This window comes from Lytechinus pictus, chromosome 14 (genome assembly GCF_037042905.1).
Source record: "Lytechinus pictus isolate F3 Inbred chromosome 14, Lp3.0, whole genome shotgun sequence".
In the NCBI taxonomy this organism is placed as follows: Eukaryota; Metazoa; Echinodermata; class Echinoidea; order Temnopleuroida; family Toxopneustidae; genus Lytechinus; species Lytechinus pictus.
In genome coordinates, this window is record NC_087258.1 from 21,412,755 (window position 1) to 21,431,743 (window position 18,989).

General features: G+C 40.1%; 2 long non-coding RNA genes across 2 annotated transcripts; both read left to right on the forward strand.

Moving 5' to 3' along the window:
• Window positions 1-3,704: 3,704 nt before the first annotated feature.
• Window positions 3,705-10,932, forward strand: LOC129275639 (uncharacterized). The gene is made up of 3 exons (XR_010295741.1): window positions 3,705-3,969; window positions 10,398-10,463; window positions 10,770-10,932. It is a non-coding gene; the product is annotated as an uncharacterized LOC129275639 (long non-coding RNA).
• Window positions 10,933-11,382: 450 nt separating this feature from the next.
• Window positions 11,383-18,610, forward strand: LOC129258313 (uncharacterized). The gene is made up of 3 exons (XR_010295740.1): window positions 11,383-11,647; window positions 18,076-18,141; window positions 18,448-18,610. It is a non-coding gene; the product is annotated as an uncharacterized LOC129258313 (long non-coding RNA).
• Window positions 18,611-18,989: the final 379 nt, after the last annotated feature.

Genomic DNA, 18,989 nt, shown 5'->3' on the forward strand with positions numbered 1-18,989 from the left:
ATTACCAGTTTTTCCAAAGGGCAGATAGCTCTGGGAAACCTTGATTTAAGCTACGCCTACCACTGTTCTCTCTCTCTCTCTACATATATATACATACATACTAGCAAACCTACCAGTCTTGCTTGTTAATTCACTTGTGATTCTTATCATAACAGCAATGAATCTTGAACATTTGTCTTGTAAATAGTATTTCAACAAACATTTCACAAATTCGTAACTAAACATAATTGTTGGAACTGTAGGCCCTTCCATGCATTTATTTAGTCTAAATCCGGGGAGCGTTTAATCATAATGAAAGGCCCCGTCACAGATTTTTTTCTGACAAGTCCCATTTTATCTGACAGTTACCATAGTAACATTGGCTCTCAGCCAATCGTATTCCAGGAAAGTTGTCAGACCCGACAACTTGTCGGACGAAAATGTTGAGAATGAAACGCCCCGTAGTTTGTAATTTCATTGGGGAAGACCCCACCAGTCATTCATTGCACATCACAGTACACACTACAACCACCTCTCGACTCCCTCTTCTGGAGTTAAAAGCCGGAGGGAGTGTCTCAAGTAAGGACTTTTTGGACACTTGAACTTTAATCTGACAAGTCCTCGTTTATCCGATAGTTACCATAGTTACAGTGCTTCTAAGCCAATCAAAATCAAGGAAATTTGTCATATATCAAACAACTTGTCGGACCAAAAATACTGATGAAATGCTCCAACGATCAAGACATCATTAGCACTGATCTTGTTTCGCAATCTTTTGTTGCCCATCAATGAAAATATCAACATGTGAAATATAGATAACCATTCCTCGCTAGTAATATGTTAGCAGAAGGGTGCAGCCAGGGTAATAATATCCAAGTCCTTTGGAAGCGCATAGGGACGTTATGGACATAATGCAATATGCGCTATATACAAGAACTGCGTTTTTATTATTATGCATGTCCAAACCCACGCGGCCCTAATCTGGCAAAAGGGTCTATCTGCACATTCGCCCTCGAAAAACTTTCTGAGAAAATCAGCTTTGAAGTTTGAGCATTTAATTTACTTGTAGAATACTTGAGAGTTAATTTTAGCTGGTGGACTCTATTCTATCACTTAGTTTATCTTTGAAAAATTATTTTTAGTCCCTTTTTATTATTTTAATCCCTTTACTTTTCTTGTAAGATCCAATTTAATGCAGATAGACCCTTTTGCCAGATTAATCTCGGGAGCAAAGACAGTGATATTTATCTGGCAAAAGGGTCTATCTGCACATAAACCCTATAAAAATTGGCTGTAATCTGGCAAAAGGGTCTATCTGCACATAGACCTTTTTGCCAGATTAAATGATGGCAGATAATATGTTTATTTTATCAGGCAAACGGGGTCTATCTGCAGATACACCCTGTTACAGAGGGAAATTGTGTTAATTTAACCAGGCAGAAAGGTATATCTGCACGGTTGGTAAACTATTATAATATTGGACAGGCTGCGCAGGACTCTCAACTTCATGGTCTACAACCACTTGGTTTACTATCCATTTTGTCCAAAACCATTTGTTCTACTGACCGTTTGGTCCATAACCATTTGGTCTACTAGGCATTTGTTACAAAACCATTTGGTCTACTAGGCGTTTGGTCCACAACTAAAGGCGTTGTTACAAAACCATTTGGTCTAATAGGCGTTTGGTCCACAACCATTTGGTCTACTAGGCGTTTGGTCCACAACCATTTGGTCTACTAGGTGTTTGGTCCATAAGCATTTGGTCTACTAGGCATTGATATATAGTATTTGGAAAGAGGTCGGATTTTTCCTTTAAGATTTACTTACAAGAGTTGGACGAAGAGGGTGTAAAGTGTTTGTCTTATCACAACATTGAAATGTACATCTCAGAACAAATAGTTCCATTTTTGTAAAGTTATTATATTGAATATGGACTGTTATTAGAAATGAAAATTATATATAATTATGTAAATTGCTTGGGATAAAGTATACTTCCTTTTTTATGAAATTATATTACGGAATGGTGTTATAACTTAGTAAAGAGGAAGGATCTTGTGAAAGTGATTATGTTACGCGGGAAGAAAACCCGCTTGGTCAGTAGAGATCGATTGTTTTGAGGTCATTGGTCAAGCTACTCAGTGAGGAGAGCGATCAGTCAGAGAGTCCTGTAGGATCCAGATAATTTAGATCTCAATCCTGTCGAGGTATGTTGATTGATATGTGCTATTTTATAAGAGAAGGATATCTATGTTTTGGAATATATTATCTCTAAATCATGAACTAGAATTAGAGCATTGAATCGTAATTTTTCTGTTAGGTCAAGGATACCTACTACGTGGCATGTTACGTAACAATGAATGTGTGTATATATGTATCGGGTACCTATCGATTCAAGATGGTATCACTCTTTCCTTTTTGTCTTGGAATTGCCGAATTGGAGGAATATATTTATGTAAATGTTTTTCTTTAACGCTCGATAAATTATTTACCTGGTGTATGTAATTAGACGAGGAGGAGAATTATCAATGTGAATAATTCGTAAACCGGGAGATTTGGTAAATGGTAGCCTCAAGGTTAGGCAAGGTCAAATCGTTTCGTACTGATGGTTTCGATTAATTATCGATTTAACTTAATATTTTCGCCAGTTCAGTTATATATTTTAGATTTTAAAATGATACGTGATCAATTGATATTATACAATCATATATATTAAGGATTGGTGTATCGTTTATTTATTTAGGAGTTCGAATGTTCATTTGTTGATGGAACTAGCTGGATTGTGATGATTTCTGGGTTTTCTACGAAGGTACGAAAAGTTATGAATTTTCCTTGTAATTTAATGACTGTGTTGTTCGAAGTGATATCTTATAATATTAGGATAAGAATGATTGGTGAATTTGATTTTTTTCCTTCGAGCATTGAAGGCTTAAATGATAACTTTTTCATTAGATCACGGTGTTTGAATTAATAATTCTAATTTTTTGTCAATATGATGTTAAGACATTTACAGTTAATCGATTGTAATTTCCCTGTAAGATGTATAGAAACCTAAAAGGTATTATGATATAGTTGAATAGTTACTCATGCAAATGTATGTTATTATTTATTTTAGATTGCAGTGTTGGGTACCGGAATCTGACCCTAGAAAGTGATTGTTTTGGTCCTTGGTATGGTTTTTAACCTGTATCTGCCCTAGTCGGGTGAGTCAAGATGGCCGTACTTATAAGATTGAGACGTGCAGTATTTTTACCAAAATTAACGGTGTTTTGTGATCGATTACGAAAGTTTGAATTGGTGACATATATAAAAGATTGATATATTTGGAAGAATGTTTCCAAAGTTTGCTATATAAATTGTGAATTCATGTATTTTACAATGAAAGAAAGTATTGCAAAAGAGGTCGATTTAAGCTTAGAAACATATAATATCTATGATATTTGTGACTATTTAATTATCGATAGTTGTATTAATAACTTGTTATAAATATTATTACTTTTCGCATATTATCGAGCGCAGACTGACATCATATCATATGATTGCAGATCAGTTTTAAAAAATTACACACATTGTAGTGACCTGCTCAGTGATCGTAAAGTGTACTCGTAATATTAAGAGTATATATTCTGTCTTGACATGTAAATGCTTTATTTCATGCTGTAATGATAATTTGAACATTATTCTCATGTTCTTTATTGTTTCTCTCTTTTCTGCTTGCAGAGGTTTTCTTTTCCAATTTGTTATATACTGAACAACTGTTGTGCTCAAGTGGGAAATTAAATTCCGCTCACAACCTACAACTCTCGTCGTATCGTGTCTTGTGTTCTGGAGTGTCCTGACAACTTCCCCCAAAAATCCAGAATACTACAAGTGGTGTCAGAAGTGGGATAGAACTTGAGCATCGATAGACGGCAACTAAGAAGCAAGAAAAGAAGAACATCATTAGACGGAAACCAAGAAGCAAGAAAGAAAACCTCCGACTTTGGTTGTATGGTAAACGTAGTGTAATTTTACTGTGGAAGAAAATACTACTTTTGAAACAAATGCCATAGTTTTTTTTCCTAATTGTAGACAGCAGGTTCCATTTGTTTGAATCATACTTACTGAGTGAGGATGCCAAGGAACACTAACTCAGAGGATGATGCTCCAAGGGGAGCTACGGCCCAGCCCTTAGCTCCAGGTCTAGCTGAAATGATGGCAGCATTGACGGGGGCTTTCCAAAGTCTGCAATCACCGAGGGGTTTACCAGCGGTAAAGCTGAGTAAGTTTGGTGGGTTCCCCCGGAAACATGGAGACCCGACAATCAATGAATGGCTCCAAGAATTTGATGAATATTGTAGCTATTATCAACTGAAGAGGAAAGAAGAGGCTCAGGTACTATTGACTCATCTGACAGATTCGGCCAAAGACGAAGCGAGGCTGTATGACTCTACGGTCAGGGAGGACAGTACGGCATTGAAGCAGGCTTTGAAGTCTCGTTATGGCCTAAAGGAGACTGTACAACCATTGACCACGGAATTACATGCCAGAGTACAAAGGCCAGGTGAAACGTTGGCAGATTTCAGTAGTGCACTTATTCGCTTGCACGATCGAATGGAAGCTGCAGCGACAGGTGATGAGCGATCAGCATTGATCATGCTGAGGAACAATACATTGAAAGAACGGTTTGTAACTGGTGTGAGAGACAAACAGATTCAGAGGGAGATTCGACGTATCATGTTTAGCACTGAGGATAAATCCTTTATTGATATGCGAAGAGAAGTTCTGCGAATGTTCCAGGATGAGGACACAGTTTCTCCTAAAGCTAGTATTAGGGAATGTGAAGTAGAGGCGGCGAGAGCATCGGTAAATACTGAGGATCAGACAATTCAAAACATGAAAAGTGAGATCACCGAGTTAAAGGAGACTTTGAAAGAGGTTGTTCAAGTGATGAAAGGCATGAAAAGCAATCCTAAACAAAACTCACCACCTTTTTGCTACAACTGTAATAAGAAAGGACACTTGAAAAGAGAATGTCGCTCACCTCCTCTCTGCTATGGATGTAAGCAAGTAGGTCACATGAGAAAGGACTGCCCCAATGGGTCAGGTACACGACAAAATCAAAGAAGTCCTCAAGGAGCAGACATGATGCCTCAAGAAGAACAAGTTCAAGGAAATGTCAGAAGCTTGTCAGCTGGTGGGAATGAGAAAACACTCAGCTTGGTATCATCGTGTCCAAAGTCAGTAGTTGGAATAGCAGGGATACCCACAGGCTGTATTCTAGACACAGGAGCAGAAGCTAGTCTTATTCCGGTATCCTACTATGAAGGGAAACTGAGGGAAGTTATTGGTCCTCTTGATGGTAGTGGCGATGGTATTAGAGTTGTTGGGATCCATGATAGCGTAGTACCGGTGGTAGGATACATCCATACCACCATGACCCTGAATGGCGAATCCTTTGAAGTAGGCTTTCTGGTCGTCAATGACGAGTTGCAAACCAAGAAGAAGACAGACTATCCTGTTCTCCTCGGCTGCAATGCACTTTGGCCAGTAGTCAAGAAGAAAGTCTACAAAGATGATGATGAGAACTGGAAACTTGTTGAGGTGGCTCTCAAGTTGTCACGTGAGAACCGAGAGGTTGCTACCCCAAACACACTCTTGACCTCCAAAGAAAGGAGAATCCTCCCGCCGTTGACAGTTCATCGAGTAGAATGCCTGATGAATGATGCACCTTCCTTTGAGTATACTGAGAAGAGTATTCTGATAGGCACAGACTGTCAGGTCAACAATATCAATCCTCTAGTAGGGAAAGGACTGGATGTCTATGACACTTGTTTGGAAGCTGACGGACAAGACCTTCAAGTAACTGTTGCAAATAGGTCCACTCAACAATTAGAGATCACTCAGGGCATGGTTCTTGCATCGGCTACTCAAGTGAAGGAGCGTGATGAAATAATTATGCAGGAGAAAAACGGACTTATCGAAGTTGACATCATGAAGGTGATGGTTGAGTCAGGAGCCAATGTAGCTGTGATTGAGAGAGAAACTCAAATCCAATCTCATCAGGAAGGTGTTGATCACCTTTGCATGGATGGGAAGAGTGTGAAATTACCAGTTGGAGTGAAGATTGAACATCTCTCAGGTGAAGAAGCTGATACTATTGCTAACCTCCTGTCGAATCATAAGTCAACTTTTGCCGAGAGTGATATGGATCTGGGAAACTGTACCGCAATACCACATCAGATCCGGACATCAGAAGGACCACCATTCCGACTGCCCTATCGTCGAATCCCCCCAAACCATATCCCAGAGTTAAAGGCACTCCTTCAAGAAATGTTGGATAAAGGAATTATCCAACAATCGACCAGCCCTTATGCGAGCCCGGTGGTGCCAGTCCGCAAGAAAGATGGGACGATGAGAGTTTGCATTGACTATCGTCAGCTGAACGCCAGGACGGTTCGGGACTCATTCCCCTTGCCAAGAATAGATGAAACACTGGAAGCCCTCGGAGGAGCTAAGTTCTTTAGCTCTCTTGACCTTGCTAATGGCTATTTTCAGATAGCAATGGATGAACGCTCGATCGAGAAGACAGCTTTTAGAGTCCCCTGGGGCTTGTTTGAATTTCTACGTATGCCCCAAGGCTTGGTGAATAGCCCAAGTACGTTCCAGAGAGTCATGGAGCTGGTGTTAGGCGATCTAAATTTAGCACAGTTAGTGATTTACCTTGATGACATACTTGTTTTCTCAAGTACCCTGGAGGAACATTTAACCAGATTGGAAGCAGTCTTCAGACGTCTAACAGAGTATGGCCTGAAATTAAAGGGAAAGAAATGTCAGTTCCTTCAACGAAAATTCCACCATCTTGGACATGTTGTCACTGCTTCAGGAATATCAGTTGACCCAAAGAAGATTGACACAATCAAAACCTGGCCTGTACCGAAGACTGCCACTGAGTTGAGGTCCTTCCTTGGACTGGCCTCATATTATCGCCGGTTTGTTAAGGGATTCGCAAGCATTGCTGCTCCCTTGCATGCTTTGCTTGGTAATTGTCTTCCACCTTCTAAGAAATCAAAGAAGAGACATGGCAACATGGCTGGTAGACTGAAAGAATTCGTCTGGTCAGAGAAGGCAGACGAGGCATTCCGTAAGCTTAAAGACGCCTTGACGTCTACACCTGTTCTTGGATATCCACAGTTTGGGAAGAAATTTGTAGTTGAGATTGATGCCTCGCTAAAAGGACTGGGTGCTTGTTTTTCTCAACATGGAGATGATGGAAAACTTCACCCTGTGGTGTACGCAAGTCGGGGACTACGCAATGCCGAAAGAAGTTATCCCGATTACTCTAGCTTCAAGTTAGAGCTCCTGGGCTTGAAGTGGGCGATTGCTGACAAATTCCGGGAATACCTCATAGGAAGCCAAGTTGAAGTTCTCACAGATCACAACCCACTGGCTCATCTGGAAACAGCAAAACTAGGGGCAACCGAACAGAGATGGGTCGCTCAACTCGCCCCGTTCGATCTTCAGATTAAGTATAGACCAGGAAAAACCAATAAGTGTGCGGACGCTCTCAGTCGTCGACCTATGGTTTGTGATGTCATGGACACCTTACAGCCCGTTGTTGAACAAGTACTTCAGTGTTCAGTAATGCCAATAGAAGTAGAGCAAGAAATAAACGTCAATCGATTGGACATGGATGTAATGGCACCTGGTGTGTTCCCTTCCTACGATCTTAAACAGTTATCAGATCTGCAACAGAATGACAAAGGGTTGAGTGTCATCTTCAAGATGCGGAAAGCTGGATGGAAACCAGGAGAACCAACACCAGATGACAGTCCTGAAGTAAAGAGTTGGCTTCGAGAGTGGAAACAACTCGTAGAGAAGGATCAAGTGCTATTTCGCCGAATCGAGGTGCAGGGGGATGTTGTTGACCAACTTCTCATTCCAGCTAGCATCAGGCATACTATCCTACAGGCTACACATGAAGGATGGGGCCATCAAGGTGTGACTCGGACACTCGGATTGTTACGCACAAGATGCTTTTGGCCTGGTCTTCAAGAGGACGTTCGACGACATATAAAGAAATGCTTCAACTGCACAGTGGTAAAGGCGCCTACTCCTACAGTGAAGACGCCGATGAGACACCTTCTTGCCTTCAGACCTTTAGAAGTCCTTGCAATTGATTTCCTTAAGATGGATCGTGGAAAAGGAGGCTACGAGGACATACTCGTCATGTCAGATGTGTACACCAAGTATGATCAAGCGATCCCATGCAAAGACCAAACTGCCCAGACGGTAGCAAGAGCCCTCAGAGACAACTGGTTTGTCCACCATGGAATACCCCACAGACTCCATTCGGACCAAGGAAGAGATTTCGAAGGAAACCTTGTCCAAGAACTATGTCGGTTGTATGGTGTCAAGAAGTCAAGGACCACCCCATACCACCCAGAGGGGAATGGACAGGTTGAACGTTTTAATAGAACGTTGTGTAGCATGATTCGATCGATGGATCCCTCAGAGAGAAGAAAATGGCCAGAGACAATATCCCATCTAGTGTTCATTTATAACACTACTCCCCATCGATCGACTGGATTCTCACCATACAGGTTGATGTATGGAAGAGAACCATCTCTACCCCTCGATCAGCTGTTGTCTCGTACCCGACGGTCATGGGATGAGGATTTCGTAGAGACACAAGCTGCTGCTCTGAGCAAGATGAACGATCTTGTTGAGAAGAATCTCAATGCCAATGCAGAGGAGAATAAAACCAAGCATGATAGACGGGTACAGTCCTCTCCCCTTGTAATTGGGCAGAGCGTATTGTTGAAGAGGATGGCATTCTCAACAAGACATAAGTTGAAAGACAAATACTTTAGGGAACCTTATGTCGTTGTTGACATCAACAAGGAAGGCGACGTCTACAGTATCCGTCCACTCCATGGAGGAACACTCAAGACTGTTAACCGAAAACTACTGATAGCTGATCCACGGACCCAGGAGCTCTGTGACTTGGCAGATAGCCATCCTAATCACATTCGTCAGTCTAGTGATGAAACTGGAAGTCTTTCCTCGGAGAGTGAAACTGGTGAATTCAATAGTGATGATGACGGGGACGATTGGTTCCAATACCATCCTCCATCTTTCAATACTGAAGAGAATGCACGACCAGAAAATTATCAGAATCTACGTCGGTCAAGTAGAGTTACTAAGGGCGTACATAGAAATCCTTATCACCTACCGAGATCAACACTCTCGAATTGAAGAAAAAAAAGAGATAAATACACATGCATATATCAGATGAATCGTTGTCATTTTTCTTTTTCTTCCTTGTATATGAAGCCTTCTCAGCATTTTGCTATTCGCCTCCTATTTGATATTTTATCCAAACTTAGTGGAAGCTATTAAATATTTATAACTTATGTGTCAAAGTATTATAATTCAATTGATGATATTATTGAGGACAATATGGTTTTGTCAGGATGGATTATAGTATTTGGAAAGAGGTCGGATTTTTCCTTTAAGATTTACTTACAAGAGTTGGACGAAGAGGGTGTAAAGTGTTTGTCTTATCACAACATTGAAATGTACATCTCAGAACAAATAGTTCCATTTTTGTAAAGTTATTATATTGAATATGGACTGTTATTAGAAATGAAAATTATATATAATTATGTAAATTGCTTGGGATAAAGTATACTTCCTTTTGTATGAAATTATATTACGGAATGGTGTTATAACTTAGTAAAGAGGAAGGATCTTGTGAAAGTGATTATGTTACGCGGGAAGAAAACCCGCTTGGTCAGTAGAGATCGATTGTTTTGAGGTCATTGGTCAAGCTACTCAGTGAGGAGAGCGATCAGTCAGAGAGTCCTGTAGGATCCAGATAATTTAGATCTCAATCCTGTCGAGGTATGTTGATTGATATGTGCTATTTTATAAGAGAAGGATATCTATGTTTTGGAATATATTATCTCTAAATCATGAACTAGAATTAGAGCATTGAATCGTAATTTTTCTGTTAGGTCAAGGATACCTACTACGTGGCATGTTACGTAACAATGAATGTGTGTATATATGTATCGGGTACCTATCGATTCAAGATGGTATCACTCTTTCCTTTTTGTCTTGGAATTGCCGAATTGGAGGAATATATTTATGTAAATGTTTTTCTTTAACGCTCGATAAATTATTTACCTGGTGTATGTAATTAGACGAGGAGGAGAATTATCAATGTGAATAATTCGTAAACCGGGAGATTTGGTAAATGGTAGCCTCAAGGTTAGGCAAGGTCAAATCGTTTCGTACTGATGGTTTCGATTAATTATCGATTTAACTTAATATTTTCGCCAGTTCAGTTATATATTTTAGATTTTAAAATGATACGTGATCAATTGATATTATACAATCATATATATTAAGGATTGGTGTATCGTTTATTTATTTAGGAGTTCGAATGTTCATTTGTTGATGGAACTAGCTGGATTGTGATGATTTCTGGGTTTTCTACGAAGGTACGAAAAGTTATGAAAATTCCTTGTAATTTAATGACTGTGTTGTTCGAAGTGATATCTTATAATATTAGGATAAGAATGATTGGTGAATTTGATTTTTTTCCTTCGAGCATTGAAGGCTTAAATGATAACTTTTTCATTAGATCACGGTGTTTGAATTAATAATTCTAATTTTTTGTCAATATGATGTTAAGACATTTACAGATAATCGATTGTAATTTCCCTGTAAGATGTATAGAAACCTAAAAGGTATTATGATATAGTTGAATAGTTACTCATGCAAATGTATGTTATTATTTATTTTAGATTGCAGTGTTGGGTACCGGAATCTGACCCTAGAAAGTGATTGTTTTGGTCCTTGGTATGGTTTTTAACCTGTATCTGCCCTAGTCGGGTGAGTCAAGATGGCCGTACTTATAAGATTGAGACGTGCAGTATTTTTACCAAAATTAACGGTGTTTTGTGATCGATTACGAAAGTTTGAATTGGTGACATATATAAAAGATTGATATATTTGGAAGAATGTTTCCAAAGTTTGCTATATAAATTGTGAATTCATGTATTTTACAATGAAAGAAAGTATTGCAAAAGAGGTCGATTTAAGCTTAGAAACATATAATATCTATGATATTTGTGACTATTTAATTATCGATAGTTGTATTAATAACTTGTTATAAATATTATTACTTTTCGCATATTATCGAGCGCAGACTGACATCATATCAGATGATTGCAGATCAGTTTTAAAAAAATACACACATTGTAGTGACCTGCTCAGTGATCGTAAAGTGTACTCGTAATATTAAGAGTATATATTCTGTCTTGACATGTAAATGCTTTATTTCATGCTGTAATGATAATTTGAACATTATTCTCATGTTCTTTATTGTTTCTCTCTTTTCTGCTTGCAGAGGTTTTCTTTTCCAATTTGTTATATACTGAACAACTGTTGTGCTCAAGTGGGAAATTAAATTCCGCTCACAACCTACAACTCTCGTCGTATCGTGTCTTGTGTTCTGGAGTGTCCTGACAACTTCCCCCAAAAATCCAGAATACTACAAGTGGTGTCAGAAGTGGGATAGAACTTGAGCATCGATAGACGGCAACTAAGAAGCAAGAAAAGAAGAACATCATTAGACGGAAACCAAGAAGCAAGAAAGAAAACCTCCGACTTTGGTTGTATGGTAAACGTAGTGTAATTTTACTGTGGAAGAAAATACTACTTTTGAAACAAATGCCATAGTTTTTTTTCCTAATTGTAGACAGCAGGTTCCATTTGTTTGAATCATACTTACTGAGTGAGGATGCCAAGGAACACTAACTCAGAGGATGATGCTCCAAGGGGAGCTACGGCCCAGCCCTTAGCTCCAGGTCTAGCTGAAATGATGGCAGCATTGACGGGGGCTTTCCAAAGTCTGCAATCACCGAGGGGTTTACCAGCGGTAAAGCTGAGTAAGTTTGGTGGGTTCCCCCGGAAACATGGAGACCCGACAATCAATGAATGGCTCCAAGAATTTGATGAATATTGTAGCTATTATCAACTGAAGAGGAAAGAAGAGGCTCAGGTACTATTGACTCATCTGACAGATTCGGCCAAAGACGAAGCGAGGCTGTATGACTCTACGGTCAGGGAGGACAGTACGGCATTGAAGCAGGCTTTGAAGTCTCGTTATGGCCTAAAGGAGACTGTACAACCATTGACCACGGAATTACATGCCAGAGTACAAAGGCCAGGTGAAACGTTGGCAGATTTCAGTAGTGCACTTATTCGCTTGCACGATCGAATGGAAGCTGCAGCGACAGGTGATGAGCGATCAGCATTGATCATGCTGAGGAACAATACATTGAAAGAACGGTTTGTAACTGGTGTGAGAGACAAACAGATTCAGAGGGAGATTCGACGTATCATGTTTAGCACTGAGGATAAATCCTTTATTGATATGCGAAGAGAAGTTCTGCGAATGTTCCAGGATGAGGACACAGTTTCTCCTAAAGCTAGTATTAGGGAATGTGAAGTAGAGGCGGCGAGAGCATCGGTAAATACTGAGGATCAGACAATTCAAAACATGAAAAGTGAGATCACCGAGTTAAAGGAGACTTTGAAAGAGGTTGTTCAAGTGATGAAAGGCATGAAAAGCAATCCTAAACAAAACTCACCACCTTTTTGCTACAACTGTAATAAGAAAGGACACTTGAAAAGAGAATGTCGCTCACCTCCTCTCTGCTATGGATGTAAGCAAGTAGGTCACATGAGAAAGGACTGCCCCAATGGGTCAGGTACACGACAAAATCAAAGAAGTCCTCAAGGAGCAGACATGATGCCTCAAGAAGAACAAGTTCAAGGAAATGTCAGAAGCTTGTCAGCTGGTGGGAATGAGAAAACACTCAGCTTGGTATCATCGTGTCCAAAGTCAGTAGTTGGAATAGCAGGGATACCCACAGGCTGTATTCTAGACACAGGAGCAGAAGCTAGTCTTATTCCGGTATCCTACTATGAAGGGAAACTGAGGGAAGTTATTGGTCCTCTTGATGGTAGTGGCGATGGTATTAGAGTTGTTGGGATCCATGATTGCGTAGTACCGGTGGTAGGATACATCCATACCACCATGACCCTGAATGGCGAATCCTTTGAAGTAGGCTTTCTGGTCGTCAATGACGAGTTGCAAACCAAGAAGAAGACAGACTATCCTGTTCTCCTCGGCTGCAATGCACTTTGGCCAGTAGTCAAGAAGAAAGTCTACAAAGATGATGATGAGAACTGGAAACTTGTTGAGGTGGCTCTCAAGTTGTCACGTGAGAACCGAGAGGTTGCTACCCCAAACACACTCTTGACCTCCAAAGAAAGGAGAATCCTCCCGCCGTTGACAGTTCATCGAGTAGAATGCCTGATGAATGATGCACCTTCCTTTGAGTATACTGAGAAGAGTATTCTGATAGGCACAGACTGTCAGGTCAACAATATCAATCCTCTAGTAGGGAAAGGACTGGATGTCTATGACACTTGTTTGGAAGCTGACGGACAAGACCTTCAAGTAACTGTTGCAAATAGGTCCACTCAACAATTAGAGATCACTCAGGGCATGGTTCTTGCATCGGCTACTCAAGTGAAGGAGCGTGATGAAATAATTATGCAGGAGAAAAACGGACTTATCGAAGTTGACATCATGAAGGTGATGGTTGAGTCAGGAGCCAATGTAGCTGTGATTGAGAGAGAAACTCAAATCCAATCTCATCAGGAAGGTGTTGATCACCTTTGCATGGATGGGAAGAGTGTGAAATTACCAGTTGGAGTGAAGATTGAACATCTCTCAGGTGAAGAAGCTGATACTATTGCTAACCTCCTGTCGAATCATAAGTCAACTTTTGCCGAGAGTGATATGGATCTGGGAAACTGTACCGCAATACCACATCAGATCCGGACATCAGAAGGACCACCATTCCGACTGCCCTATCGTCGAATCCCCCCAAACCATATCCCAGAGTTAAAGGCACTCCTTCAAGAAATGTTGGATAAAGGAATTATCCAACAATCGACCAGCCCTTATGCGAGCCCGGTGGTGCCAGTCCGCAAGAAAGATGGGACGATGAGAGTTTGCATTGACTATCGTCAGCTGAACGCCAGGACGGTTCGGGACTCATTCCCCTTGCCAAGAATAGATGAAACACTGGAAGCCCTCGGAGGAGCTAAGTTCTTTAGCTCTCTTGACCTTGCTAATGGCTATTTTCAGATAGCAATGGATGAACGCTCGATCGAGAAGACAGCTTTTAGAGTCCCCTGGGGCTTGTTTGAATTTCTACGTATGCCCCAAGGCTTGGTGAATAGCCCAAGTACGTTCCAGAGAGTCATGGAGCTGGTGTTAGGCGATCTAAATTTAGCACAGTTAGTGATTTACCTTGATGACATACTTGTTTTCTCAAGTACCCTGGAGGAACATTTAACCAGATTGGAAGCAGTCTTCAGACGTCTAACAGAGTATGGCCTGAAATTAAAGGGAAAGAAATGTCAGTTCCTTCAACGAAAATTCCACCATCTTGGACATGTTGTCACTGCTTCAGGAATATCAGTTGACCCAAAGAAGATTGACACAATCAAAACCTGGCCTGTACCGAAGACTGCCACTGAGTTGAGGTCCTTCCTTGGACTGGCCTCATATTATCGCCGGTTTGTTCAGGGATTCGCAAGCATTGCTGCTCCCTTGCATGCTTTGCTTGGTAATTGTCTTCCACCTTCTAAGAAATCAAAGAAGAGACATGGCAACATGGCTGGTAGACTGAAAGAATTCGTCTGGTCAGAGAAGGCAGACGAGGCATTCCGTAAGCTTAAAGACGCCTTGACGTCTACACCTGTTCTTGGATATCCACAGTTTGGGAAGAAATTTGTAGTTGAGATTGATGCCTCGCTAAAAGGACTGGGTGCTTGTTTTTCTCAACATGGAGATGATGGAAAACTTCACCCTGTGGTGTACGCAAGTCGGGGACTACGCAATGCCGAAAGAAGTTATCCCGATTACTCTAGCTTCAAGTTAGAGCTCCTGGGCTTGAAGTGGGCGATTGCTGACAAATTCCGGGAATACCTCATAGGAAGCCAAGTTGAAGTTCTCACAGATCACAACCCACTGGCTCATCTGGAAACAGCAAAACTAGGGGCAACCGAACAGAGATGGGTCGCTCAACTCGCCCCGTTCGATCTTCAGATTAAGTATAGACCAGGAAAAACCAATAAGTGTGCGGACGCTCTCAGTCGTCGACCTATGGTTTGTGATGTCATGGACACCTTACAGCCCGTTGTTGAACAAGTACTTCAGTGTTCAGTAATGCCAATAGAAGTAGAGCAAGAAATAAACGTCAATCGATTGGACATGGATGTAATGGCACCTGGTGTGTTCCCTTCCTACGATCTTAAACAGTTATCAGATCTGCAACAGAATGACAAAGGGTTGAGTGTCATCTTCAAGATGCGGAAAGCTGGATGGAAACCAGGAGAACCAACACCAGATGACAGTCCTGAAGTAAAGAGTTGGCTTCGAGAGTGGAAACAACTCGTAGAGAAGGATCAAGTGCTATTTCGCCGAATCGAGGTGCAGGGGGATGTTGTTGACCAACTTCTCATTCCAGCTAGCATCAGGCATACTATCCTACAGGCTACACATGAAGGATGGGGCCATCAAGGTGTGACTCGGACACTCGGATTGTTACGCACAAGATGCTTTTGGCCTGGTCTTCAAGAGGACGTTCGACGACATATAAAGAAATGCTTCAACTGCACAGTGGTAAAGGCGCCTACTCCTACAGTGAAGACGCCGATGAGACACCTTCTTGCCTTCAGACCTTTAGAAGTCCTTGCAATTGATTTCCTTAAGATGGATCGTGGAAAAGGAGGCTACGAGGACATACTCGTCATGTCAGATGTGTACACCAAGTATGATCAAGCGATCCCATGCAAAGACCAAACTGCCCAGACGGTAGCAAGAGCCCTCAGAGACAACTGGTTTGTCCACCATGGAATACCCCACAGACTCCATTCGGACCAAGGAAGAGATTTCGAAGGAAACCTTGTCCAAGAACTATGTCGGTTGTATGGTGTCAAGAAGTCAAGGACCACCCCATACCACCCAGAGGGGAATGGACAGGTTGAACGTTTTAATAGAACGTTGTGTAGCATGATTCGATCGATGGATCCCTCAGAGAGAAGAAAATGGCCAGAGACAATATCCCATCTAGTGTTCATTTATAACACTACTCCCCATCGATCGACTGGATTCTCACCATACAGGTTGATGTATGGAAGAGAACCATCTCTACCCCTCGATCAGCTGTTGTCTCGTACCCGACGGTCATGGGATGAGGATTTCGTAGAGACACAAGCTGCTGCTCTGAGCAAGATGAACGATCTTGTTGAGAAGAATCTCAATGCCAATGCAGAGGAGAATAAAACCAAGCATGATAGACGGGTACAGTCCTCTCCCCTTGTAATTGGGCAGAGCGTATTGTTGAAGAGGATGGCATTCTCAACAAGACATAAGTTGAAAGACAAATACTTTAGGGAACCTTATGTCGTTGTTGACATCAACAAGGAAGGCGACGTCTACAGTATCCGTCCACTCCATGGAGGAACACTCAAGACTGTTAACCGAAAACTACTGATAGCTGATCCACGGACCCAGGAGCTCTGTGACTTGGCAGATAGCCATCCTAATCACATTCGTCAGTCTAGTGATGAAACTGGAAGTCTTTCCTCGGAGAGTGAAACTGGTGAATTCAATAGTGATGATGACGGGGACGATTGGTTCCAATACCATCCTCCATCTTTCAATACTGAAGAGAATGCACGACCAGAAAATTATCAGAATCTACGTCGGTCAAGTAGAGTTACTAAGGGCGTACATAGAAATCCTTATCACCTACCGAGATCAACACTCTCGAATTGAAGAAAAAAAAGAGATAAATACACATGCATATATCAGATGAATCGTTGTCATTTTTCTTTTTCTTCCTTGTATATGAAGCCTTCTCAGCATTTTGCTATTCGCCTCCTATTTGATATTTTATCCAAACTTAGTGGAAGCTATTAAATATTTATAACTTATGTGTCAAAGTATTATAATTCAATTGATGATATTATTGAGGACAATATGGTTTTGTCAGGATGGATTATAGTATTTGGAAAGAGGTCGGATTTTTCCTTTAAGATTTACTTACAAGAGTTGGACGAAGAGGGTGTAAAGTGTTTGTCTTATCACAACATTGAAATGTACATCTCAGAACAAATAGTTCCATTTTTGTAAAGTTATTATATTGAATATGGACTGTTATTAGAAATGAAAATTATATATAATTATGTAAATTGCTTGGGATAAAGTATACTTCCTTTTGTATGAAATTATATTACGGAATGGTGTTATAACTTAGTAAAGAGGAAGGATCTTGTGAAAGTGATTATGTTACGCGGGAAGAAAACCCGCTTGGTCAGTAGAGATCGATTGTTTTGAGGTCATTGGTCAAGCTACTCAGTGAGGAGAGCGATCAGTCAGAGAGTCCTGTAGGATCCAGATAATTTAGATCTCAATCCTGTCGAGGTATGTTGATTGATATGTGCTATTTTATAAGAGAAGGATATCTATGTTTTGGAATATATTATCTCTAAATCATGAACTAGAATTAGAGCATTGAATCGTAATTTTTCTGTTAGGTCAAGGATACCTACTACGTGGCATGTTACGTAACAATGAATGTGTGTATATATGTATCGGGTACCTATCGATTCAAGATGGTATCACTCTTTCCTTTTTGTCTTGGAATTGCCGAATTGGAGGAATATATTTATGTAAATGTTTTTCTTTAACGCTCGATAAATTATTTACCTGGTGTATGTAATTAGACGAGGAGGAGAATTATCAATGTGAATAATTCGTAAACCGGGAGATTTGGTAAATGGTAGCCTCAAGGTTAGGCAAGGTCAAATCGTTTCGTACTGATGGTTTCGATTAATTATCGATTTAACTTAATATTTTCGCCAGTTCAGTTATATATTTTAGATTTTAAAATGATACGTGATCAATTGATATTATACAATCATATATATTAAGGATTGGTGTATCGTTTATTTATTTAGGAGTTCGAATGTTCATTTGTTGATGGAACTAGCTGGATTGTGATGATTTCTGGGTTTTCTACGAAGGTACGAAAAGTTATGAAAATTCCTTGTAATTTAATGACTGTGTTGTTCGAAGTGATATCTTATAATATTAGGATAAGAATGATTGGTGAATTTGATTTTTTTCCTTCGAGCATTGAAGGCTTAAATGATAACTTTTTCATTAGATCACGGTGTTTGAATTAATAATTCTAATTTTTTGTCAATATGATGTTAAGACATTTACAGTTAATCGATTGTAATTTCCCTGTAAGATGTATAGAAACCTAAAAGGTATTATGATATAGTTGAATAGTTACTCATGCAAATGTATGTTATTATTTATTTTAGATTGCAGTGTTGGGTACCGGAATCTGACCCTAGAAAGTGATTGTTTTGGTCCTTGGTATGGTTTTTAACCTGTATCTGCCCTAGTCGGGTGAGTCAAGATGGCCGTACTTATAAGATTGAGACGTGCAGTATTTTTACCAAAATTAACGGTGTTTTGTGATCGATTACGAAAGTTTGAATTGGTGACATATATAAAAGATTGATATATTTGGAAGAATGTTTCCAAAGTTTGCTATATAAATTGTGAATTCATGTATTTTACAATGAAAGAAAGTATTGCAAAAGAGGTCGATTTAAGCTTAGAAACATATAATATCTATGATATTTGTGACTATTTAATTATCGATAGTTGTATTAATAACTTGTTATAAATATTATTACTTTTCGCATATTATCGAGCGCAGACTGACATCAAATCATATGATTACAGATCAGTTTTAAAAAAATACACACATTGTAGTGACCTGCTCAGTGATCGAAAAGTGTACTCGTAATATTAAGAGTATATATTCTGTCTTGACATGTAAATGCTTTATTTCATG